This window comes from Chenopodium album, chromosome 18, assembly GCF_948465745.1.
Source record: "Chenopodium album chromosome 18, dcCheAlbu1.1, whole genome shotgun sequence".
Taxonomy (NCBI): Eukaryota; Viridiplantae; Streptophyta; class Magnoliopsida; order Caryophyllales; family Amaranthaceae; genus Chenopodium; species Chenopodium album.
Window position 1 is genome coordinate 39,981,259 of NC_137851.1, and position 23,724 is coordinate 40,004,982.

A 23,724-nucleotide genomic window follows, 5' to 3' on the forward strand; every position below is an offset into this window, starting at 1 on the left:
TCCTCTTTGAACTCCACCCATGTATCGATCTTTATCCTTCCTACTTCGATGTCTGCGTGCTTGGTGCGCTACCAAAGCTTAGCATCTTCGGACAAGTACATGATGGCAGTATCCACTTTCTGGTCGTCACTCAATTGACATACTCGGAAGTACTGCTCGATGTCGAAGAGGAAGTTGTCGACTTCTTTGACATCTCTAGTGCCACTGTAGTCGCGAGGTTTGGGCGGCTTGATATTCGCCGCACCAACACCAAGTGCGTCTTCGCCCACATCGCGCATAAGGGTAGCACATTTCTCTAGTGCTTCATCAGCTTAACTTTGAACAAATTGCAATTATTCACGGAGAGCATCTGAATCTTCCATTAATCTCACAATTTGCTCGGCTTGCTCGTGTACCACGACTTGGAGTTGGGACCATTCGTCCGCCTTCTCCTCGAGCCAAGCGAGCCTTTCTTCTACGAATTCAATCTTCGTGTAGCCCTCCTTGGTGCCTACACAGGTTGCTTGCGACGAGGTTTGGACCTCGGCTCTAATACCAACTGTCACGGTCCGGGAGTTTGGACCCCGAAACGTGCGGCGCGCTCTAGCCTTTTGGCGGCATGAACGCTAGCCTTGAGCGGAAGAGAGGCTTGTGAGCACAAAGCAACACAAGCGGTCAATTAAATCAAAGGAGCACTTGTGTCTATTTGGGCGACGGAGTGCGGGTGGTTGGGGCTTGTGACGGCCGATACTTCAAGACGAGAATAAGCGGGTCCGAACCACGAGTTTTTAGTGCATCAAGTTGGTTTGGAGGGGAGCTATTATGCAAGTATGACACAATATCTATAAAGGTCTAACAACAGACAAGCATAAAAGCAAGGCAAAAATTGGTAGAAGGCTTAAGATTTAATTAATCATTCACCCTCTAAAGAGCTTTATTTGATTACAAGGAGAATCCCTAGTGAACATTGAACTGACAGTAACACAATAATGGGACCTCGAGCTTAGAAAACATAAAGTAAACTCTAAGATAGCATCTAAAGTGAATCTAATACATCAAAAGGAGCCGGATTCTAACATTATGACACGTGCCCTTGGGGTCCGAAACCCCTACTGTACGACAGCAATCGGGCGACGGGCGCATGCGTCGCTTATGGCCCGGATTCTGACTTAGAGGCGTTTAGTCATAATCCAGCACACGGTATCTTTCCACCACTGGCTTTTCAACTAATCACGATGACCAATTTTTTTAATCAACAGCCCTCTCGTACTTGGTTGAATTATCATTAAGACACTATCATCAGTAGGGAAAAACTAACCTATCTCACGACGATTTAAACCCAGCTCAGGTTCCCTATTGTTTGATGAACAATCCAACGCTTGGTGAATTATGCTTTACAATGATAGGAAGAGCCGACATCAAAGGATAAAAAAGCAACATCTCTATGAACGCTTAGCTGCCACAAGCCAGTTATCCCTCTAGTAACTTTTCTGACACCTCTAGCTTTAAATTCAAAAGGTCTAAAGGATCGTTAGGCTGCGCTTTCACGGTTTGTATTCATACTGAAAATTAGAATCAAACGAGCTTTTACCCTTTTGTTCCAAACGACATTTCTATTCTCGTTAAGCTCATCTTAGGACACATGCGTTATCTTTTAATAGATGTGTCGCCCCAACCAAAATCCCTACCTGACAATGTTCTCCGCCCGGATTGGTCTGTAAAGCGGACCTTAGGTCTAAAAGGAGGGGAATTGCCCTTATTCCAACTCACGGAGTAAGTAAAATAGAGTTAAAAGTAGTTGTATTTCACTTGCGCTGAAGCTCCCACTTGTCCTACACCTCTCAAGTCATTTCACAAAGTCGGACTAGAATCAAGCTCAACAGGGTCTTCTTTCCTCGCTGATTCTACCAAGCCCGTTCCCTTGGTTGTGGTTTCACTAAATAGTGGACAAGGACAATGGGAATCTTGTTAATCCATTCATGCGCATCACTAATTAGATGACGCGGGGAATTTAGCTACCTTAAGAGAGTTATAGTTACTCCCGTCGTTTACCCGCGCTTGGTTGAATTTCTTCGCTTTGACATTTAGAGCATTGGGCAGAAATCACATTGCGTTAACATCCCAAAGGACCATTGTAATGCTTTGTTTTAATTAAGTAGTCGAATTCCCCTTGTTTGTACAAGTTCTGAGTTGACTGTTCGACGCTCGGGGAAGGCCCCCGAAGGGACCGTTCCCAGTCCGTCCCCCGGCCGGTACGCGGCGACCCATTCTCGCCACGGAAGCAGCTCGAGCAGTCCGCCAATAGCTGATGGGTTTGGGACTGGGACCTCCGTGCCCAGCCCTTAGAGCCAATCCTTTTCCCGAAGTTAAGGATCCATTTTCCCGACTACCCTTGCCTATATTGAGACCTTGGAGACCTTGCCCTCTGTATTTTCAAGGACCGGACACCACAAAACGTGCAGTGCTCTTCCAGCCACTGGACCCTAACTCTGATTGAGTCGATTCCTGGGTGGGCAGGCTATTAAAAAGAAAAGATAACTCTTCTCGAGGCCCTTGTCGACGTCTCCGGTTTAGGAATTTTAACCCGATTCCCTTTCAAAGCTCGCGTGTATCGGACAGGCTTCCTCCGTCTCTTAGGATCGACTAACCCATGTGCAAGTGTAGTTCACTTAGTACCTTTCTGCTCTTTGGCCTTCAAGGTTCTCATTTGAATATTTGCTACTACCACCAAGATCTGCACCAACGACCGCTCCTCCTTGGCTCACGCCACAAGTTTTGCAGCGACCGCTGCACCCTCATACACATTGGGGCAAGGCACTTCCCCTGACGGCCGGGTATAGGTCACGCGCTTCACCGACATCTATTTTTGGGGCTAGTTGATTCTGTAGGTGAGTTGTTACACACTTAGCGGATTTCGACTTCCATGACCATCGTCTTGCTATCTTAATCGACGAACACCCTTTGTTGGATCTAGGTTAGTGCGTAGTTGGGCACTGTAACCCGGCTTCTAGTTCATCTCACATCGCCAGTTCTACTTACCAAAAATGGCCCACTTGGAGCTCTCGATTCCATGGCACGACTCAACAAAGCAGTCGCACCGTCCTACCTATTTAAAGTTTGAGAATAGGTTGAGGGAGTTGCGCCCTGAGGCCTCTAATCATTGGCTTTATCTGATAAAACTCGTGAATGAGCTCCAGCTATCCTAAGGGAAACATTGGAGGGAATTAGCTACTAGACGGTTCGATTAGTCTTTCGCCCTTACACACTAGTTAGACGAACGATTTGCACGTCAGTATCTCTTCGGGCCTCCACTAGAGTTTCCTCTGGCTTCGCCCTACTCAGGCATAGTTCACCATCTTTTGGGTCCTGACAGGTATGCTCTCACTCAAACCCTTCTTAGAAGATCAAGGTCGGTCGGTGGTGCACCCGCTAGGGGATCCCGCTTATTAGCTTCCTTGTGTCGTACGGGTTTACATTCCCGTTGACTCGCACACATGTCAGACTCCTTGGTCCGTGTTTCAATACGGGCCGAAGGGGGGCCCGCAAGCCGACGACTGGAGTTCACAAGCGTCGAAGCAAGCCGTGACAGCGCGTGCTGCCTGCCACGATTGAGGGGACGACACTCCCGGAAAACCGGGGTTTAGCCGCCCTCCCAATCTGAGTCGGTCTGCACCCAGAGTCGATCGGCGGGCCGGCTTATGGCTGTTCCATATTTGACCTGGGCGCATCGCCGACCCCTTTCTGCTTCCCTTCCAAAAATTTCAAGCACTCTTTGACTCTCTTTTCAAAGTTCTTTTCATCTTTCCCTGGCGGTACTTGTTCACTATCGGTCTCTCGCCAGTATTAAGCCTTGGACGGAATTTACCGCCCATTTGGGGCTGCATTCCCAAACAACCTGACTCGGCGACATCGCCTTGTGGTATGAAAGGGCTCGGGCACGGCAGGGCTCTCACTCTCTTTGGCAGCCCCTTTCTTGGGGACTTTGGCCTGGTCCGTCGTAGAGGACGCTTCTCTAGACTTTTATTCGGACGACAAAGCCGACCGATTTTAAAGCAGAGTTGTTCCCGGTTTGCTTGCCGTTACTAGGGGAATCCTTGTAAGTTTCTTTTCCTCCACTTATTGATATGGTTAAACTCAGCGGGTAGCCCCGCCTGACTTGGGATCGCCAACGGTTTTACCGCCCCTAAGGATAAGCAACTAAGGGTCCTGCAAGTCCTCAAAAGGTACAAAGTGCGCTACTATGATGGATCCTAGGCTAGGCCTTTTCTTCCACCTAGCGCCGCGGCACGTAACCGGGGGCTCAGTATTTAGGCCATCCACACCTGGTGAGGCATGGGACGCCATCATCCTCCGCCCCTCCCACTCAAGGTGAGTGGGGAGGATACGCAATGCGTGACGCCAGGCAGGCGTGCCCTCGACCTAAAGGCTTCGGGCGCAACTTACGTTCAAAGACTCGATGGTTCATGGGATTATGCAATTCACACTAAGTATCGCATTTTGCTACTGTAGGGAATATTTCAAGCATTATGATAACCCAAAACTTGAACCCCACTGTGATCATACACTAAAGTACGGTGGCGTTCCAAAGGGAAAGACAAAGAGCAAAAAGAGTCGCCAACAAGTTTTAGGAACTTGTAAACCCAAAAGACAATCCAAAAGGACCATCAACTACTCCATAAGGTCTTGAACCAAACAGGGTCCGGGGATGAGGGTACGAATCCAATCTACAAAAGAAAGGACCCGCTCTATAAAATGGGCCTCTACTTTGTTCTGCTCGTATTCATGTGCGCTTTTCGAATAACATACAAACATTATATTAAACCTACCCTGTTTATCTATGTTGGTTGAAATTAATGCACAAATAAGACTATTATTGGCGATCACTTGAGTTAAAATCACATTAGCCTAAACCAAATTATTAATTATCTTATTAAGCGTGATTTCAAGTACAAATTTCCTTTAACAATCATAAAAGGTGTGATCAAGCAATAACGATAAATATAATCAAGCAACATAATAATAAATCAATAACAATAATGACGATGATAATAACATGATAAGGCATAATAAAGCTTAATAATAATAGCAAGATCCTAGGCATGATACTAACAAGATTAATAACAAATCCTAGCATGTCACTAAACAATAAAGATCAAAGCTTTAAACCTAACATTGTACTAACATGATATTAGAAAGCATAAGATAACATCCTAACATGATACTAGAAAGCATAAAATAACATCCTAACATGATACTTGAAAGCATTAAGAGCATCCTAACATGATACTAGGAATATAAAACAATAATAAGCATGCAATCTACATTGTGAATAAAATAGGGAGTAAGCTAATCTACTTACTTTGAAGACTCGTACCTCTTTCTAATAACAAAATACACAAGTTAGTAAACTTCAATGAAAATAATAAAGAATAATTAAAGAATCAAATTAAAATCAAATTAAATAAAGTTTAGACTAGTTTTGGACCAAACCCTTAGAAAATATCAAACCTTTCATGTCTAGGGCGAAGGCAACTTCGAACTTGGTTAAGAGATTCAAGATCTTGTGAATGCGGAATATTGTTTGTAAAAAGGTAGTTTAGAAAGAGAGAGAAAATAAGAATTAAGCTATATTGCTTAGAGAGAGAATAGAGAGAATTGATGAGAGTTGATAGTAATTGATTGAGAGAATTGATGATTGAAAAAAGGGGAGATATGACCTCTATTTATAAGAAAAAAGTCCGGAAAATCATAGAATTTGATAAGGAATAAAACTCCACTCTGTCGCTAATCAAACCGACCTTGTTGCCAAAGATTTATCTTGTCGCCAGGCGACAAACCTGTCGTTTCGCGACAAGATAGTTTTTTGCGGATTTTGTTTTTATCATATCTTTTGATCTAGAAGTCTAAATAAGTCATATAATATGTCGTTGGAAAGCTCTTGAAGTATACTTTCTAATGCAATTAGAATCAGATTAAAATATTTTGTAAATAAAAAGATATGGCCGAAATAGTGAAAGGGTGTCAGTTTTGGATAGAGTTTCGTATATCTTTAATATCTTTTTCGTTATAGCTCGGATTTATTATTATAATATATCATTGGAAAGATAATTCAAGATCTATCCAACCATATAAAATTTGGATAAAAATTATGAGGCACGAAAATAATATCTGACTATCTTTGAACATCTTTAAATCCGAATAGATTTAGGAAAGTTTTAAAAAAGGAAAGTTTATATTCAAATCAAATTCCATAATCTTATCTTTTCAAAAAAAGATAATTAAGATATTTTAGAAACTTATAGAAGATTCTAATCAATCCTAATTAGTTTAGGAATAGGATTAAACCTTTGGACCCTCCTCATGATCATTGGGTCGTAGGTAAAATCCGGTTTAGGCCCAGTTTAGTATTTTGGCGATAACTTCCTCATTATTCATCGGAATTGGGCTTATAATATATCGCTGGAAAGGTCTTTTTGAGCCCCATCCAACTACACTATTATTGGGCCTTAATTATGGACAAAAATAAACTGAATTGGACGTTTTCATAAAATAGAAATGGGTTTTCGAAAACAGAAAGAAGGATTTTAATAAAAACTAACCGCAACACTTGACTTTTCACACTTTCACCTTATTCGATTATGGTTCGACGTGAAAGGTATTCATCACTGGGTTTGGTTTTGGGGAGACACAAATGGGTGTCTACAGCTACGTTCTTCATCGATACAAGAGCCGAGATATCCGTTTCCTAGAGTCGTTTAATGTTATATACGACTTGGTACCACCTTCATAATTAGCGAACTAGCTACAGAAAGGGCAAATTTGTATCCATGTTCCTTGGCACAGACCGTGCTAGGGTTTGTCATTATGCTGAGAAGATACCCCACCGAGGCGGAGTACCTTCCTAGCTTAGGGATGGAGCTTTCGCCACATCCTCGTTTATGATAAAAATGTTCTCTAGTCGCTCTGCTAGGCAGGTTTCGACAATGATCCTTCCGCAGGATTAACTACGGAAACCTTGTTACGACTTATCCTTCCTCTAAATGATATGGTTCAGTGAACTTCTCACGACGACGCCGCTATCCGAACACTTCACCGGGCCATTCAATCGGTAAGAGCGACGGGCGGTATTTACAAAGGGTAGGGACGTAGTCAACGTGAGCTGATGACTCGCGGTTACTAGGAATTCCTCGTTGAAGACCGATAATTGCAATGATTTATCCTCATCACGATGAAATTTCAATGAATACTTAAACCTGTCGGTCAAGGCAATAAACTCGTTGAATACATCAGTGTAGCGCGCGTACGGCCCATAACATCTTAGGGCATCACAGACCTGTTATTGCCTCAAACTTTCGTGGCCTAGAAGGCAATAGTCCCTCTAAGAAAGTGGCTGCAAAGGTATACCTCCGCATAGCTAGTTAGCAGGCTGAGGTCTCGTTCGTTAACGGAATTAACCAGATAAATTGCTCCACCAACTAAGTACGGCCATGCACTACCACCCATAGAATTAAGAAAGAGCTCTGAGTCTGTCAATCCTTACTATGTCTGGACTTGGTAACTTTCCTCGTGTTGAGTCAAATTAAGCCGCAGGCTCCACTCTTGGTGGTGCCTTTCCGTCTATTCCTTTAAGTTTTAGCCTTGCGACAATACCTCCCCCGGAACCCAAAAACTTTGATTTCTCATAAGGTGTCGACGACGTCCTAAAAGCAACATCCGTCGATCCCTGGTCGACATCGTTTATGGTTGAGAGTAGGACGGTATCTGATAGTATTAGAGCCCCCAACTTTCGTTCTTGATTAATAAAAACATCCTTGGCAAATGCTTTCCCAGTTGTCTGTCTTTTATAAATCCAAGAATTTCACCTCTGACTATGAAATACAAATGCCCCCGACTGTCCCTGTTAATCATTACTCCGATCTTGAAGGCCAACACAATAGGACCAGAATTCTATAATGTTATCCCATGCTAATGTATACAGAGCGTAGGCTTGCTTTGAGCACTCTAATTTCTTCAAAGTAAACGGCACGACCCGGCCAGTTAAGGCCATGAGCGCATCGCCGGTGAAAGAAGCATGACGACCGGTGCACACCAAAGGCAGACCGATCGTACCACCCCAAGGTCCAACTACGAGAATTTTAACTTCAACAACTTAAATATACGCTATTGGAGCTGGAATTACCGCAGCTGCTGGCACCAGACTTTGATGTGTGTCATAAATGTCACCCATTTGATGAGCATTTTCGGCGTTTTTACCTTATTTTCATAGGTTTCCTTCTTAATAAATGCTTAGTTTCATGCTTTTGCTCTTTGTTCAACCTTTTCTCTCTTATTTTGTGGTTTTGTGCATTTCTATGGTTTTTCTAGTCTTTTCTCCTTTATTTGTTCTCTTTTCGTGGTTGTAGGTATTGTACGAGGTTCGAGTCTTGATATGGATTGATTACTAAGGTAGAAGATGCATTTGGAGCAAGCTTATAGCATTGCTTATGAAGTGGATTCTCCAAGTTCTAGCTCTTGCGCTCTCAAGCCGTGCTCTTATGAAGATGGGGTGTTGAACCCACTGTCAAGTGCTGTTTGAAACTGCCACTCTTAGTGTTCATCATCATAATTCGGTGCGCTCATTCGAAGCCATTAGCGAACGCACGAAGAAACCTAGAGGAGCGCGGGCGCGTAACCAACGGGCGTGGGCGCGCCTCCCTGGGTCCCTGCTTTGCTCGGTTTCATTTCGCGCCTCCTATAAATATCTACTTGTAACCCGATTTTTGTAAGGAGAATTAGAATTAGAATTCATATTCTTAGCTTAGTTGAGAGCTTCTCTCTTTAGTTTTAGGGTTAGTTTAGGAGTAGATTTAGAGAGAGAAAGTGAGGAATTTCAATGGTGATTGAGAGATTGAAGATTCAATGGTGACAATTGTGTTGAAGATCTTCTCTATTATCAATGAGCATTTCTAACTCTATCTCATTTTATTGCTTAGTTTAATATTCATGTTTGTTTGGATTGATTTTGATGTTTGATGCTTGATTATTGTAGTTGTTCTTGATATTTTGTTGATTCTTGATTTCCTTAATTGTTAGTTGATTAGATGATGATGTTAGAGTAGTTGTTTGGCTAGGGATTGGGTAAAACTTGTATAATTGATTGATTGTGCTTAATTTGGGAATTATGTTGATTGATTGTTGAGATTAAAGTGATTAATGGAAATTGTGCATGTGTGTAATTCGATAGGCCTTGAGAATTATGCTAGATTGCATTGTAGTTTCTAATGATACGCACCATTGATTTAGGAATTGCAATTGTCGATTGAGCTTGGTTAGTGACGTTCCTAGTTAGTGTCTCTCGTAGTTGGCGCTAGTTAGACCTCTAGGAGATAGCTTGTCGAGCTCTTTTGATTGCTCTTACCATTAGTCTTCGCAACCATTGATTTACATGTTGTTCCCGAGTTGCTACAATTGTCATGATTACTTGTTGATCCCCATTCCCTAGTGTTTTATTTGTTTGGTTGTTTGTTTTTTAGTTGTTAGTGTTCTCTCTTATCTTTGGCTTCAACCTAGCTTAGACGCATAATTGAGAGTGCTTGAACATTACCGTTCCTTTGGGTTCGACCCTTGACTTGCCTCTATACTTGTATTTAGGTTTGTTGAGCGTTTATAAATTTGTTTGGCTCTAGGGAGGATTAGATAACGACCTACTTTTCCCTACGTCAGACTTGCCCTCCAATAAATCCTCGTTAAGGGATTTAGACTGTACTCATTCCAATTACCAGACTCAAAGAGCCTGGCATTGTTATTTATTGTCGCTACCTCCCCGTGTCAGGATTCGGTAATTTGCGCACTTGCTGCCTTCCTTGGATGTGGTAGCCGTTTCTCAAGCTCCTTCTCCGGAATTGAACCCTAATTCTCCCTCAACATTCTGCTTCCCGGGGCATAACTAGAGACCGTACACCTGACCAACTATGCTTGTTTTTCGCCGTCGAGGTTGGAGGACGGACCCAGCTACAAGGTCCACCAAACACCTAAAAGGATGTCAGGCGAAAACAATAGATTTACATAGACATCAATACCGTCATTAGGAATTAAACACAGAAAACCATACCTCGCCTAAGGCTTACCGAATTGGAGCAAACACTGAATAGGTTTATTAGCGTGCGGTTTGATGCACAAGAATGGAGGCCGCCAACCAAAAAAACCGATCACTACTCACACGTGTTCCGTACCACTATGTTAAGAAATCCCGAGCGTACAACCCACAACCACAAACATGACAGCAAGAATTCGTCGGAATCCCTCAACTAGCACTGTAAGACGTGAAAACAACAATTTCATCATTCACTCAGGCTAGACTCACTACTCTGATGATTTCATGTAACAACATGTCAAGAATTGGACTACTCACAAATACTAATCGTCCTCTCCCGTATTCGATTATAGTCCGCATCAAGCCACCCTTAACACTACTTCCTCATCGTTTCACGGATACCCTATGCAGACAACTGCAACAAGGCAACAAACGGTGTTCCATTAGTTTGCCAAGGTTTCCCGACGGTAAATTTGTCGAAATCCCCCAACTCACACAGGTTCTCCATGAATGAATATTTGTTGCGTTGTACCACTGCTTCGCCGATTGAATCCCCGAACTACAAGTCCTGTGACAACAAAAGTCATTACGAGAAAATATAGTTGAAAACACCCTAAACTAACATAAAGTACAATGTTAACGGTGGGACGATTAATCAAAGGCAAGACGAACAATATCGGCTGCATTGTTCCAAGCATATGGCCGGGTTAACATTCCCGGCCTAGAAGCTATGACACCGTCATATTTTCCGCCTTGCCCCTAATGAGATTTTTGTGTGCATTCTTCTAGCGTGTGGCAACACACACAACCTACCTCAAGTTTGGAGAAGGCATAAACATTGAATAACTATATTATAGCCATTCAACATTGAGTTGCCCACCTTCCCTTATAGAGCTTTATATTGTACCTCTTGTAAAATCTTAGTGAACACCCGACTGACAATATGTAGCACAATAATGGGTCAAAACTTATGATAATGTGATAATAACATCCCCCCCCCCTTTTTTTTTTGGAATCCAAAGAATGGGTATTAATTTACATTGTGACACTTTATTTTTTTCAAAAAATATTTTTTATGGGCCCCAAAAAGGGAAAATATGAGAAAAAGGCAGTAATTGGAAAAATATTAAAATTTGATGAAATAGTCCAGAAGATGGGGAAAAGGTTGGGAATAAGAGGGGGATGGGTTTTAAACACTTTTTACATCACATATTTCCCTTATTGTTCTTTTTTCGAGGTTCGGGACCGGGACCTAGAATGTGGCGATTGACCCTAAAACAGGGTGCTTAGGGGACAGTTTGGGTTATTGATGATTGTTTACATGAGACAAGATATGATACTTACATTACAAACATGAATAGTTTGTTCAAATATATCAATCAACATAACACATCACATCATATCAATCAACACACATGTTAATAGTCACATGGTTATCTATAGTTACTATTTTCAAATCAATCATCACATCATATCATGTGTTCATTTTCATTACTATTATGGTTACACCACATCACTATTTTACCCATATTACATCACTTATATAGCATAAATATACTTTGATGACATCGCTATTGTCAAGTCACATCATATTATGACATCACATCATTAAAAATGTACTTCCATAATATGACATCATTATAGTCAAGTCACATCACTTCAATATATACTTTCATGAAATCATTATAGTCAAGTCATATCACTTCAATATACTTATATGACATCATTATATATATATGACATCATTATAGTCAAGTCACATCACATTATTACACTTATATGACATCACTAAAGGTGGGCATCGTGCCGTGCCGGGCCGTGCCTTGGTGGGGTTCGTGCCGGGCCGTGACAAATTTTGGCACACCCCTACCCATGCCCAGCACGGCCCACGTGCCTGGCGTGCCGTGCGGGGCTGCGGGCCAACCCATATTTTTTTAAAAATATATATGTATATAAAAGAAAATCGATATATATACTTTTTTTTGAACAACTTAAGTTTATATAAATAATGTTATTAATTTATGTTTATGTTAATATTAATATATTTTTTTTGGACAATTTTAATTTAATTAGGTTTATATAAATAATTTATGTTTAACTTTATATAAACTTAATTAAATAAGTTAATATAAATAAACTTATTTATTTATTAATTAAATAAGTTTATATAAATAAACTTAATTAAATAAGTTTATGTAATTGGGCAAGGGCCGTGCCGGCGTGCAGTGTCGGCGGGCTGACTACCGTGCTGCCCGCCGTGTCCGTGCCGGATTTCAGTTTTTTGTTCACGGCACGGCCCACGGCCCATAAGTGGGCCGCCGTGCCGGAGTTGTGCCGGGCCCGTGCCCATCTTTAGACATCACTATATTTCATGAATTTCAAAATAGAGTCACAACTCATTGTTGGTACTTTATGGACATCTTTATCGGAGTCTTATGGTTTAAAACCCCTTTATATGACCCAGGAGTCACCCAACACATTCCGTTCATTTTTTGAAAAAATGTTTCAAATTGACCCAAATCAAGTATTATATAGCCTTCAATTTTGGACAATTTTCCACTTATTTTGACCCAGGAATAAAAATTTCCGAGATGCTCACCATGGACCCTAATACACCCTGGGAGTCTATTTGGGTGGGTGCAATCATCCAATATGCTTTTAAACAGTCAATTTACCCGTTCCAAACTTGCGCCGATTTCTTGAACACAAGCCTACCACGAAAATTTATGACAATATATAATGCTCATATATTGTTCTAAATGGAATTATATGACCCTTAGATGTATCCCCTAGGGTCTCAAGGCTTTTCGCCACCGGGCCCCATTACCTCTAAAATTCTTCAAAAAACTTTCAATTTTGGAATTTATTGACCTTTTTCGCCCGGAAATAAAAATAGTTGAGATGTTTAACATGGTCCCGAATACCCTCCGGGAGTCCAATTTAGTGGGTGGAACCATCCAATTTGCCTTAAAACGGTCAATTTACCCTTTTTCGTATACATCACTTGTATTGGCTATAAGCTTTCACCGGGCTTGTACGTAGCCGAATAATGGTCATATATGGGTCGAAACATTATTATATGACCCTGGGATGCATCCCGTAGTGTTCTGTAAAATTCCGACACCGGGTCCCGACACCTCCTAAATCGCTCCGATTTCGTGTATTAGCCTTCATTATGGCTTCTGTACATCATTTCTTCACCCGGCGAGATTATGCATCCAAGTACTTCCATGGGTCCCCAAAGGGCCTTTGGAGTCATAAATAGTGCCCAGAACCATTTTATTCATTCTTAATCATCATGTCATAAGGGCCTTGGGAGTCGTAAATAGTGCCCAAAACCAAGTCCTATTGGGTGCACATGTCTTGTGCACATGCCACATGACCCCTTTTACCATCCAACATCCCAACACTTAGGCTTTGTGACTTGTCTTAATCCAGTACTTTGCAGTTTTTAGCATACGAGATGTTGGGTTTCGTGATGTCCGACATTTCACGGAACAAAACCCATCCAAAGACCCGCACAGAAATTAAAGCAACTAAAACATGTATATGAATTAACAACATAATTAATCAACTAGAAAGAGAGAGAAACATTCATACCCTCGATGCGTGAATTCCACTCGCATGAACACGGACTCAATAACCAGAATAGGGCCCCAACCGTGACCCCTCCAACGAAGTCCAACCGCGCGCCCAAACTTGGTCAAATTACCGGCTAGGATAAATTGCAACACTAATAAACAAGAGAATCTCCTTATAAGGTTTTCTCAAAATTTGAGATGCCTTTTATAGTTCTTACTCTTGTGTCAATTCCCAAGATATGCCTTTGGTATTTATAAGGAGTGGATCCTTGTGAAATCCTCTCATATTTCAATGTGGGACTTTTCCCAAAAAGATCCCACATGGAAGGATTGTTAAATTTAATTCCTAATTAAATTAACCAAGGAATCACTAGGTAACAAGTGTCACATGCATGTTGATCAAGTGGTTAGGTGAGGACCACTTTCCCACTTTCTCCTCAAGGCAGTTCACATCCAATGTGAGCTATCCATGTGGCACCCAACATTGAACCCCAAGTTGGGTTCGATTGGGATCCCACCCATCAGCCCGTGTCCGTGACATGTTAGCCCGCATCCGTGGCCTGCATGGCTGGGCACGGCATGCTTCCAACAAGCCCAGCCGCTGCCTACGCAGTACTGCCAGCTGGGCGCGTGTTGCAAGCGAGGCAAGCTGCTAGTCCAGCTAGTGCTGCCTATTGGTGGCAGCCCGCTGGCAGCTTGCCGCTTATTTTTGCTAGCTTCCCTAGCCAACCTAGCCTTCGCATGGCTAGGCCATTGCGAGGCTAGGGTTTTTACTTATGACTTGAAGGATTTTTCCATTTCTCCAATTCCCAAATTTTGGCTCGACTTTTGAGACTTGGTTTCGACGCTCTAAGCTCGGAATCCGACATTGGAATACGTTTCCTCTTGTTTGATGTATTAACGCCTCCAGCTTAATCATCGCCTTAGTTTGGTTGCATGCTTGGGTGTGACTCGAAGGGTTCAGTTAGGTAAAGCTGTGAGATTAATATAATTAAACTCACTGATCGGAGATGACCTTTAGCCCGATTTTCCGATCACTTTAATTCACTGAATAATTAACTTTGTAATTGATTCCGAACCCTCTATCGGAACAATACACTTGTTCGAAGGACACAATTCCTTTCAATCTCCCACTTGTCCTTCTGGACAAGTGTGCTGTTAGTGTATAGCCTGTTTCCTATGTCACTTAATATTTCTTCATGAACTATAAGGTAAGATTCTTCGTCATCCTTATTACGTCTAAAAGTGTTTCTCGATTTCCGAGTTCGATTGTTAATAAGGAGATGATTTCTAAAATCCATCTAAGCACGACCATGCATTTTCACAATCTCGCTCATTGAGAGGCCTTGTAAACAACAAAGACATGTTCCCTATTGTTAATAGGGGGACATTCTTAGTCTTGCACTGTTAGCTTCTCTTACTAAGAGGACCTAGCCGCCCGAGTGTTGCCTTTATAATCCCCTTGTACGGTAGACGTTTGACAACATCAAAACGGACTAGTACTCAAACAAGAGAACTTACAATACTCATGGTTGAGGAAAGAGGTTCCGATAGCCATAATGAGAAGTATACTTATGATGATTTTAAATCTCTTAAAGTATTCTCATAGGTCAATCCAGTATAGTTCCAAACAGATACCTGTGCAAATGATTTATGACAATCATGTCCTTGTAGCACAAGAAATGGTGCTATAAATCATATTACACACTAATCTCAAGTGGTCATTAATCGTCCAACATTTAAATGACCTTTGATTAAGGATAATTTTTTATTAATGTATTCAACGTTCACTTAATAGGTGTTTCTTTATCCAAGACATGGTCTTGATACCCTATTTTGAATATCGTCAAATCGAATGGACTTATAATTTAATTCTAAACCATAATTAAATGGTTTTGTGGAATTAGTAAAATTTAATCCCACTATGAAACCTTTCAACGTTTCATCTTATGATAAATGGTTTTCCCCAAAGTTTTTAAGAGTAACGCTCTTTACAATACATTTATAGAAATCACACCCATATTTAATATGCTTGATTTCTTTAATGCAATTGTGAATGTTGTGGTTCACTTATTGCATAGGTTTAGCTTTGATTACTTGGCAAATCTTAGCATCTTCATTATCGATCACTCTCATAATAAGATGATAAAATTATGAGTGTGTTATGGATTATATGTGATTTAGGATTTATTGTCCAAGTGATGGCTCCCACTCATTTTCATGATTTGAGATCTTCTACTTGGCAACCTACAATCATCAATGTTCAACAACGAACTATCCATTGAACAACTTCCTTATTATTGCCTTTAAGGCAACAATATCCTTAACATATATTTTAGTAGACTTCCGAATGATGCTATGCTTGGATTTCACTCCAAACGGCTCATAATGATTTGGGATACCCTAATAACTTGTGATCATGGAAATTTACCTTCAATTTCCGCACGTTACACATGGATGCTCGTCCATGTCACCGTTCTCAAGACACGATGCATCTAAGCTAGTGCTTATAATGGCTTCCTTATTAAGGATCTGATCCTTGTTAAGGTTGTACTTGCAACATCAATACTCATATTATATTTGTTTCCATGCATCAAGAACTCATCCTTTTTACTTATCCATGTACTTTAGATGTTCTTGATCATGATCTAACGATCCATTACTTAGATTCAAGTTGATTGGTACTTTATACTTCACATGCTCTAAGCAAGTTAGTCGTGTGACGATTCCATATTGTAGCATACATGATGGATTCAATTGCAAAATTATTCCCAAATTTATTCCATTCATGTGACATTTTAGCTCATTCAGTGAATTGTTAAACTGTTTTCTATGTGATATGGTTGAAAGTCTCTACCAAAGTCTTTCTTGTTTGACTTAGTATTAGCCTAGCTTATACTTAGTCCAAACATTTACTTAGTTTTATACATATGGGTCGAAAGCCTTTCAAAATCCTTCATGTTTAACACAGTAAATTCCTTTGCACGTTTAAACATTTTATTAAGTCTATATAATAGATCTTAATTTCTAATATATACTAAGTATCACCTTTAGCTTGGTCTGTTGTCGAAAATACTTTCAAGTCTAACCAATTAGCATTTGATAGTCATTTCACAATAGAGTTTGTAAACTTCTTGTTGGACCTTTACATAATTGACTTTTGCTCCCTCTAAACTTGTTATTCATAAAGATCTCTATGTTTCTTTATAAGACAATCCTTCTATTAGCTTTATGAGAAAACACGTTCCAATTCCTACATGCAATGCTTCCCTCAATCCCACAATGGATTTCTTGAGCTTGCATTCAAATCTAGCATTATTTAGATTTTTAAAAACCCTTAAACTATTTCCATAATCTCTTCCAAAATCCTATTTTAGGAAGGCGATTTTGGTATCTAGTTTCCCATATTTTATATGCGCAATTTTGCTAGAATAATCCTTTTCAACCAATCTATCCATGTATGCATATACATTTCCATATTTGTTAGTTTTCTCTTCGAAAACTAACTTGCCATTGATGGGTCTTTACCCTTCATGCAAATTAATCAAGTTTTAAACATGATTTTCAAACATGGAGTCTATTTCAGATTTTATGGCCTCTAACCATCATTTGGAATTTGGATTTGTCGTAGCTAATTTACAAGACACTATTCTCTTACCATCTAATAGTAAATAGTATATATACTTGTAAGTCTTAGGTTTATTTCTAACTTAACTGAAATTTATAGGATTTAATCTAAGCCTTAGGTAAATTCTATACCTATACGTGGTAATTGCATCAAATACTGAGTTTTAAGGCGCTTTTAAAGCCCTTTGTGAAAGGAATGGTGTCTTTCGAACAAATGTTTTATTCTGATAGAGGGTTCGGAATCAATTACGGAGTTAATTATTCAGTGACGTCAAGTGATCGGAAAGTCGGGCTAGAGGCCATCTCCGATCAATGAGATTAATTATATTAATCTCGCAGCTTTACCTAACTGAACCCTTAGGGTCATACCCAAGCGTGCAACCAAACTGAGGCGACGAATTAAGTGAAAGACCTTATTGCGTCAAACAGAGGATTTGTATTCCGACATCGGATTCCGAGCTTAGTGCGTCGAAGCCGAACGTCGGACGTCGAGTTAAATTCTAGTAATTAATGAGACGTACAAATAAGTCAAACAACAAGTGTAGCCCTAGCCTCAACATGCCCGAGTCATCCGAGGACTAGCCATCAAGGGCTGCCAGCTTGCGAGGCATGGCACAAGCCCAGCAGTAGCATACGCGTGCTAGCTGGGCAGCTGTACCATGCCAAGCTAGCTAGCAGCGCTCGCTAGCTGACTGGCAGAGCAAAGGACCATCATTGCTGGCGCGCTAGGCTTGCTAGCAAGCTAGCAGCGCTAGCATGTGCCGCACCCAGCAAGCACTAGCAGCCCGCAAGGGTGTGCGAGCTTGCGGGAGCAGCTGTATTGCCCAGCAGCGAGGCACGCAGCCCGCAAGCTACGATAGGTCGTGGCTGGCAGGCCCAGCCAACAGCACAAGGCTGCTAGCATGACAAGCCTTGTTTCTCAAGGCAAGGCCGCCAACTGGCCCCTATTTAGTGGAGCCGGTTTTAGCTTGGGGAGCAAGGAGGGCCTTGTGGTCCTCACCTAACTCTCCCATATTTGTGCCACTTGTTGATTGATTTTTTGACTTTTTATTTAATTTATTTTAGAATTAAATTAAATGCAATAATTTCTCAAACTCCCACATTGATGAGAAAGGAAGGGGATTGAGATGTCACTCTTATAAATACCCAAGGCTATACTTGGGAAGTGTGGAAAGAGAAAGAACTTTATAAAAGGCATCTCATATTGAGAAAACCTTATAAGGAGATCCTCTTGCTTAGTAGTGTTGGAATCACCCTAGCCTGTAGACATCTACTTTTGGAGTCCCAACAAGAAGTGTTATGACGATAAATAAAACCATCTTTATTTTGGATCAACGTGAAGAATGCTTATGGACAACTGATTAAGCCACAACAATGCAAAATGAGTAGCCTAACCCAAAACAAAATGAATTAAGGTGCCAATTAACTAAGCCCGATCATAATTGAGCTTAAGCCCGAGGTTAAAACCTAATTATGACGGATTTAGAGGCGCCTAGGTTAAAAAATAAATGTTGCCACAGAGAAATCCGCTCGCATCTCAATGAGTCGCGGTGGTCTGGCGCGCGTAACTCACAAGGTTGCGCGTGACAACTAGCACAACCTCTAGTGATGCGCTTGCGGAAGATTCAAAATTTCATAAAAATATAAAATCGAATCTTACCATAGTACCGCTCGCAAGACGTTCAATTGCGCTGCCCATAGCAGCGCATCTAAATCACTTGCGCTGGGCTGTCGCACACAACCCATTCAGATGCGCGTGACACCTGCTGCGGCAGAACACTTAAAACCCTAAACGCATACATTTCTATACATAGAGGCTTAATATGAGGCTTAAACAAACAGAAATTAACCTAAAACTCTGGAAGAAACTTTGTGAACTTGTGTACTACCAAACCCTCTTGTCTTAAACACTCACCCCTTTAATACTTGTTACTACGGTGGAGGTTCCCGAACAAGAAGGAGTCCATAAGTGTTCTAAACGAAGATCTAGCAAGGAGAAGTGGTATATTCCCGAGCACTTAGATGAATCACCTTTGTTTCTTGTTTAAATAACTTTTAATTAATTAATTAGTGTTGTTTGATCACTTTAAACGAACTTTTTATTAATTAATTCCACATAGTATCTTGATTTAAAAAAGAATAGAATTGAATAACTAATTGTTGATTGATCACCTAAGTCAAGGCGAATCTTGTTTATTTATTGTTCTTTTCACGAATATTAATTAAATAAGAATAACGACTTTTGCGATGTAATACCTACGTGATTGACGTGTGTAAATAAAATCAACTAACTTAGTTTTTAGGTATCACGTTGCATATTGTTTGGAGATGAAGTTGTGAAAAAGGAAAAGCTAGTAGAGGCTGCACTAGGGCTAGGATAGCGATTCCCCCCTAAAGGGAACGTTATCTTAGTACCCTCGCTCCCAAACTCATTTCTGGTACACGTAGACCAATTTAGGCATGGGTAAACTTACGATTTGTGCTAAATATCCCTTGAACTCTACTTGGAGAAAGGCATGAACGAGGTTTATGAGTTTTTCCTAAAACTCATTGGCGACTCCTTACTTGTTTCTTATAAAAAAGCGTGATGATAGGATCAAATCTAATTCAAGGTCCCCCAAACAGTCAGGAATTCTAATCCTAATACACCCTAACAAGTGTAAAATCCTAGGCTTTTAAAGGGCCGTGGGCATTTAAGGAGAAGGATCCCCTTTAATGGGCATATCCTCCTTACAGTGGAGACTCCATTGGTGACTTAGAGGTTACAAGATTAATTTTTAGTTATGGTCTAAGGTTTCCAACACTAGGTTGCCTATGGGTTGTAACGGGCAAAAAAAAAAAAAACTTGGATAATCTCTAGTTAAAAAGTGAGACTTGAACGCATAATATCTTCCTTTTCAACAAAAGTAAAATTCAAACAAGCAACATTGAATCATGCATAATCATAGCACACTATAACCCTTGGGGATTCGCTCATTGACTAGGGGTTGCCAACACTAGGCTTCTATCCCGAAATCAATAACAATCATCCCACCCATATCGCCAACAAAATGTTGGGAGGACTATTCCATGAGTCAACACGTTGAGTGATTGATTTGTGCATCGTTCCTTAAGATATGGTACCTTTGGATACCCAAGCTTGCGACCTTAGAAAGGCATTGTGTGAATCTTGGCTTATTGTATGCTTATGTGATTACATGACTATGTGCGAAGTGTTTAGGATAGCCTTTTTTTTTTAGTTTGGTTTAGGTTCCCAATTATGAAGTTGTCCCTTTGTAATTTTGAGTCGCATTCGAAGGGTAGCATAAAAAAAATCGAAAAAATGATGAGACAAAAAAAAAAAAAAAAACTGCTCGAAAAAAAAATATCGCATGAGCAGGTGGCGCGCGCAACTCATTCAGTTGCACGACCACTACTAGCGCAAGAGCCAGGGACGCGCGCTTCTTCTGCACGCAACCTAGTTACTTGCGTGCACCCATTGTTACGAGATCTTTTTTATTCCTTAAGAACAATTGACTCGTATAAATAATATCATTATTAATGAATTTAAAGGTGATGTTCTCCATTCAAATGCATCTGGCGTCTTTTCTTTCTTCCTTTCTTCTTTTTTTGTCTCTTAAACAAGCGTATCGATTTAGTTAACCTTTCTTACTTCTTTTAGGGTTGGTTTCCAAGCTTGGGAATGAAGGCTCTCGGGCTCTTGCGTTCTACTTTTACCATCAAACAATTCACCCCTTTCAAACAACCTTCCCTCAACAACTTAGTCTAGTCCATTAACAATGTCAACCATAGAGCAACTCCAAGAAGATATTGTTCGTTTGCTAGAAGAAAAGGCTCAAGAAGCTGAGGAGGAGAAGAATTAAGAACATAGAAAAAGCTGAAAAGAAAAATGCCGAAGCTTTGGCTTTGCAACAAAAGATGGATGAACTATCTATAAAAGAGAAGTCGTTAGAGAAGCTTGTTCTTCGTTCCACAATGGGGAACAAGTACTTCGATGCAGAAAAAGTTTGCTCCTCCTACATGACTCACTTTACCAGAAAAGTTCATAGCTACGGACTTACCAATATTCAAGGTGACCAATAATCCAAAAAATCATTTAATGAGTTTTACTGGCACCATGGCTATAAAGGGAGTTGATCCTAAGCTTTTTTCTTTGACTTTCCCTTTATATCTAGAACCAGTCGCGAGAGAGTGGTACTATGGGCTAGATGCTAAGTTCAAGACATCATGGGAAGATGTAGTTTCGGCTTTCATCACCCAATATGAGAGTAACGTAGAGTTCAAATCAACTTTGCGTGTACTTGAAATGCTTAAGAAAGGCGACGATGAAGGTTTCCTTGCTTTCTATGGTAGATGGCGAGAAAAGGCGGCCCATTTTCCCAAAGGCCACTTGAACTCGCATTGGTACAAAAGTTCATTGACAATTGTCATGAGAAGTACAACAAACATCTATGCTACCTTGGTTTAGACACTTTTCAAAAGGTCTATTCCGTGGCTACTAGGATTGAAGATGATCTTGCTAAAGAAAAGGCAAATAAGCCTCATCATCATCAGCCTAAAAACGATTACAAAAAGGGGAATGATAACACTTCATCCTTTATTGATGGATTTACGACTTGCACACAATATAATATCACAATGAGATATAATGACCCTCGAAAAACATGGACAAGAGAAAGAAGATTCATAAAATTTCCTATGAGCTATAAAGAATTGCTAGAAAGTTAAACGAAAAAGGATTGCTCGCACCAACAGGGCCAATGCTACCCACTCCTCCAGAAAAAAGAAACTCTCAATGGGATGGTAACGCCTATTGTGCTTATCATAGAGGTATTGGACATGATACTGAATGTTGCTTTGTCCTAAAACATAAAATTCAGGATCTAATAGACGATGGGAGAATTCCCACGCCTAAACCCAACAATAAGTATCCCCATTGGGGACATTTCACATTGATGAGGATCATATGGGAAGCGATACATTCAATCCTTTGAATTATATCACTCCCATAGGGAAGCCTCTAACCACAACACTCATAGGGGCAACTAATGAAGTGCGTTGGTTATGGGACGACGACTTCCAAGACTTATATGTCTAAAAGTATGCCGCCGTCCCACCTCCACCTTGTCTACAAAATGAAACAAGTGGAGCGCTTGATTGGGATCATTTCTTGGGGAAATCATAAGATTTATCAAATCTCTCCTAGGATGAACAATGGCATCAAGCACAACTCATGGAGAATCTTGAAATGGAGGCACACTCAAAGCCTCTAGAAGAAAGTTGGTTCACGAGTCCTACGACTAACCCAAATGGGATAGATCATCTAACTCGTTCTGGGCGAGTTTATCAAATGCAACCAATTGGATCTTTGACCACTCAAAATCAAGTTCAAAATCCAGTACCAGCTCCACCCGAGGCAGAAGATCCATTGGTTAAACAAATTCGCCAATCTAAGGTGAATGTTAGCATTTGGGAACTCTTAAGTACTTCTAAAGAACATAGGAATTCTCTTATGAATGCTCTAACGGCTTTTTCTGTAAGTACGGACACAACTCCACAGGATCTCGTTAGCTTGCTTACTAGCGAGAAATCCGACAAATCAATCACCTTTACTAGTGATGATTTGCCTTCAAAAGACACTACCCACAACAATGCATTATACCTAACTGTGGGATGCAAGGGATACAACATCCCTCTTACTTTAGTTGACAATGGGTCTGCCGTAAATGTATGCCCATTACGAACTGCGAAATATTTAGGCCTTAATCCAAAAAAAGACTTTCAATCAACAACACAAAGCATTAGAGCCTATGACAATTCAAGGAGATCGGTGTATGGGACTCTTAAGCTACCAATTACCACAGTCCCAATACAAAAGATGGTTGAATTCCATGTCATGGACATTAAACCTACATTCAACCTTCTTCTTGGACGTCCTTGGATACATGAGCTTGGAGCAATATTGTAGGGAATATTTCAAGCATTATCCCAAACTTGAGCCCCACTGTGATCATACACTTAAGCATGGTGGCGTCCAAAGGGAAGGAAGCTAGAGCAAAAGAGTCGCCAACAAGTTTTAGGAACTTGTAAACCGTTCACAAGGTGAAGGTTACACCCCTTAACAATCCATGAGATCGTCAACTCCAATAGGCCTGGAACCATGACTGGAAGTTCGGGGATGAAGGTACAAATCCCACCTAAAAGAGATTGAACCTGCCCTAATAATAGGCCTCTACTTCATTCTTCTCGTATTCATGTGCGCTTTCTGACTAACATGCAATCATTAGGTTAACCCTAAACCTGTTTATTTATGTTGGTTGAATATTAACGCACAAATAAATCTATTATTGGCGATCACTTGAATTATAATCATATTAGCCTAAATAAGATTATTAATTATCTTATTAAGCGTGATTACAAGTACCAATTCCCTTTAAGCATGCATAAAAGGTATGATCAAGCAAC

The 23,724-nt window shown here is 40.6% G+C and overlaps 4 pseudogenes; all 4 read right to left on the minus strand.

Annotated features, from left to right (window-relative positions):
- Positions 1 to 984: 984 nt before the first annotated feature.
- LOC145593378 (25S ribosomal RNA) lies at positions 985 to 4,144 on the minus strand (annotated as a pseudogene).
- A 234-nt stretch (positions 4,145 to 4,378) lies between these two features.
- On the minus strand, positions 4,379 to 4,488 carry LOC145593407 (5.8S ribosomal RNA; annotated as a pseudogene).
- Positions 4,489 to 6,968: 2,480 nt separating this feature from the next.
- Positions 6,969 to 7,635, minus strand: LOC145593374 (18S ribosomal RNA; annotated as a pseudogene).
- Positions 7,636 to 9,768: 2,133 nt separating this feature from the next.
- LOC145593377 (18S ribosomal RNA) lies at positions 9,769 to 10,068 on the minus strand (annotated as a pseudogene).
- Positions 10,069 to 23,724: the final 13,656 nt, after the last annotated feature.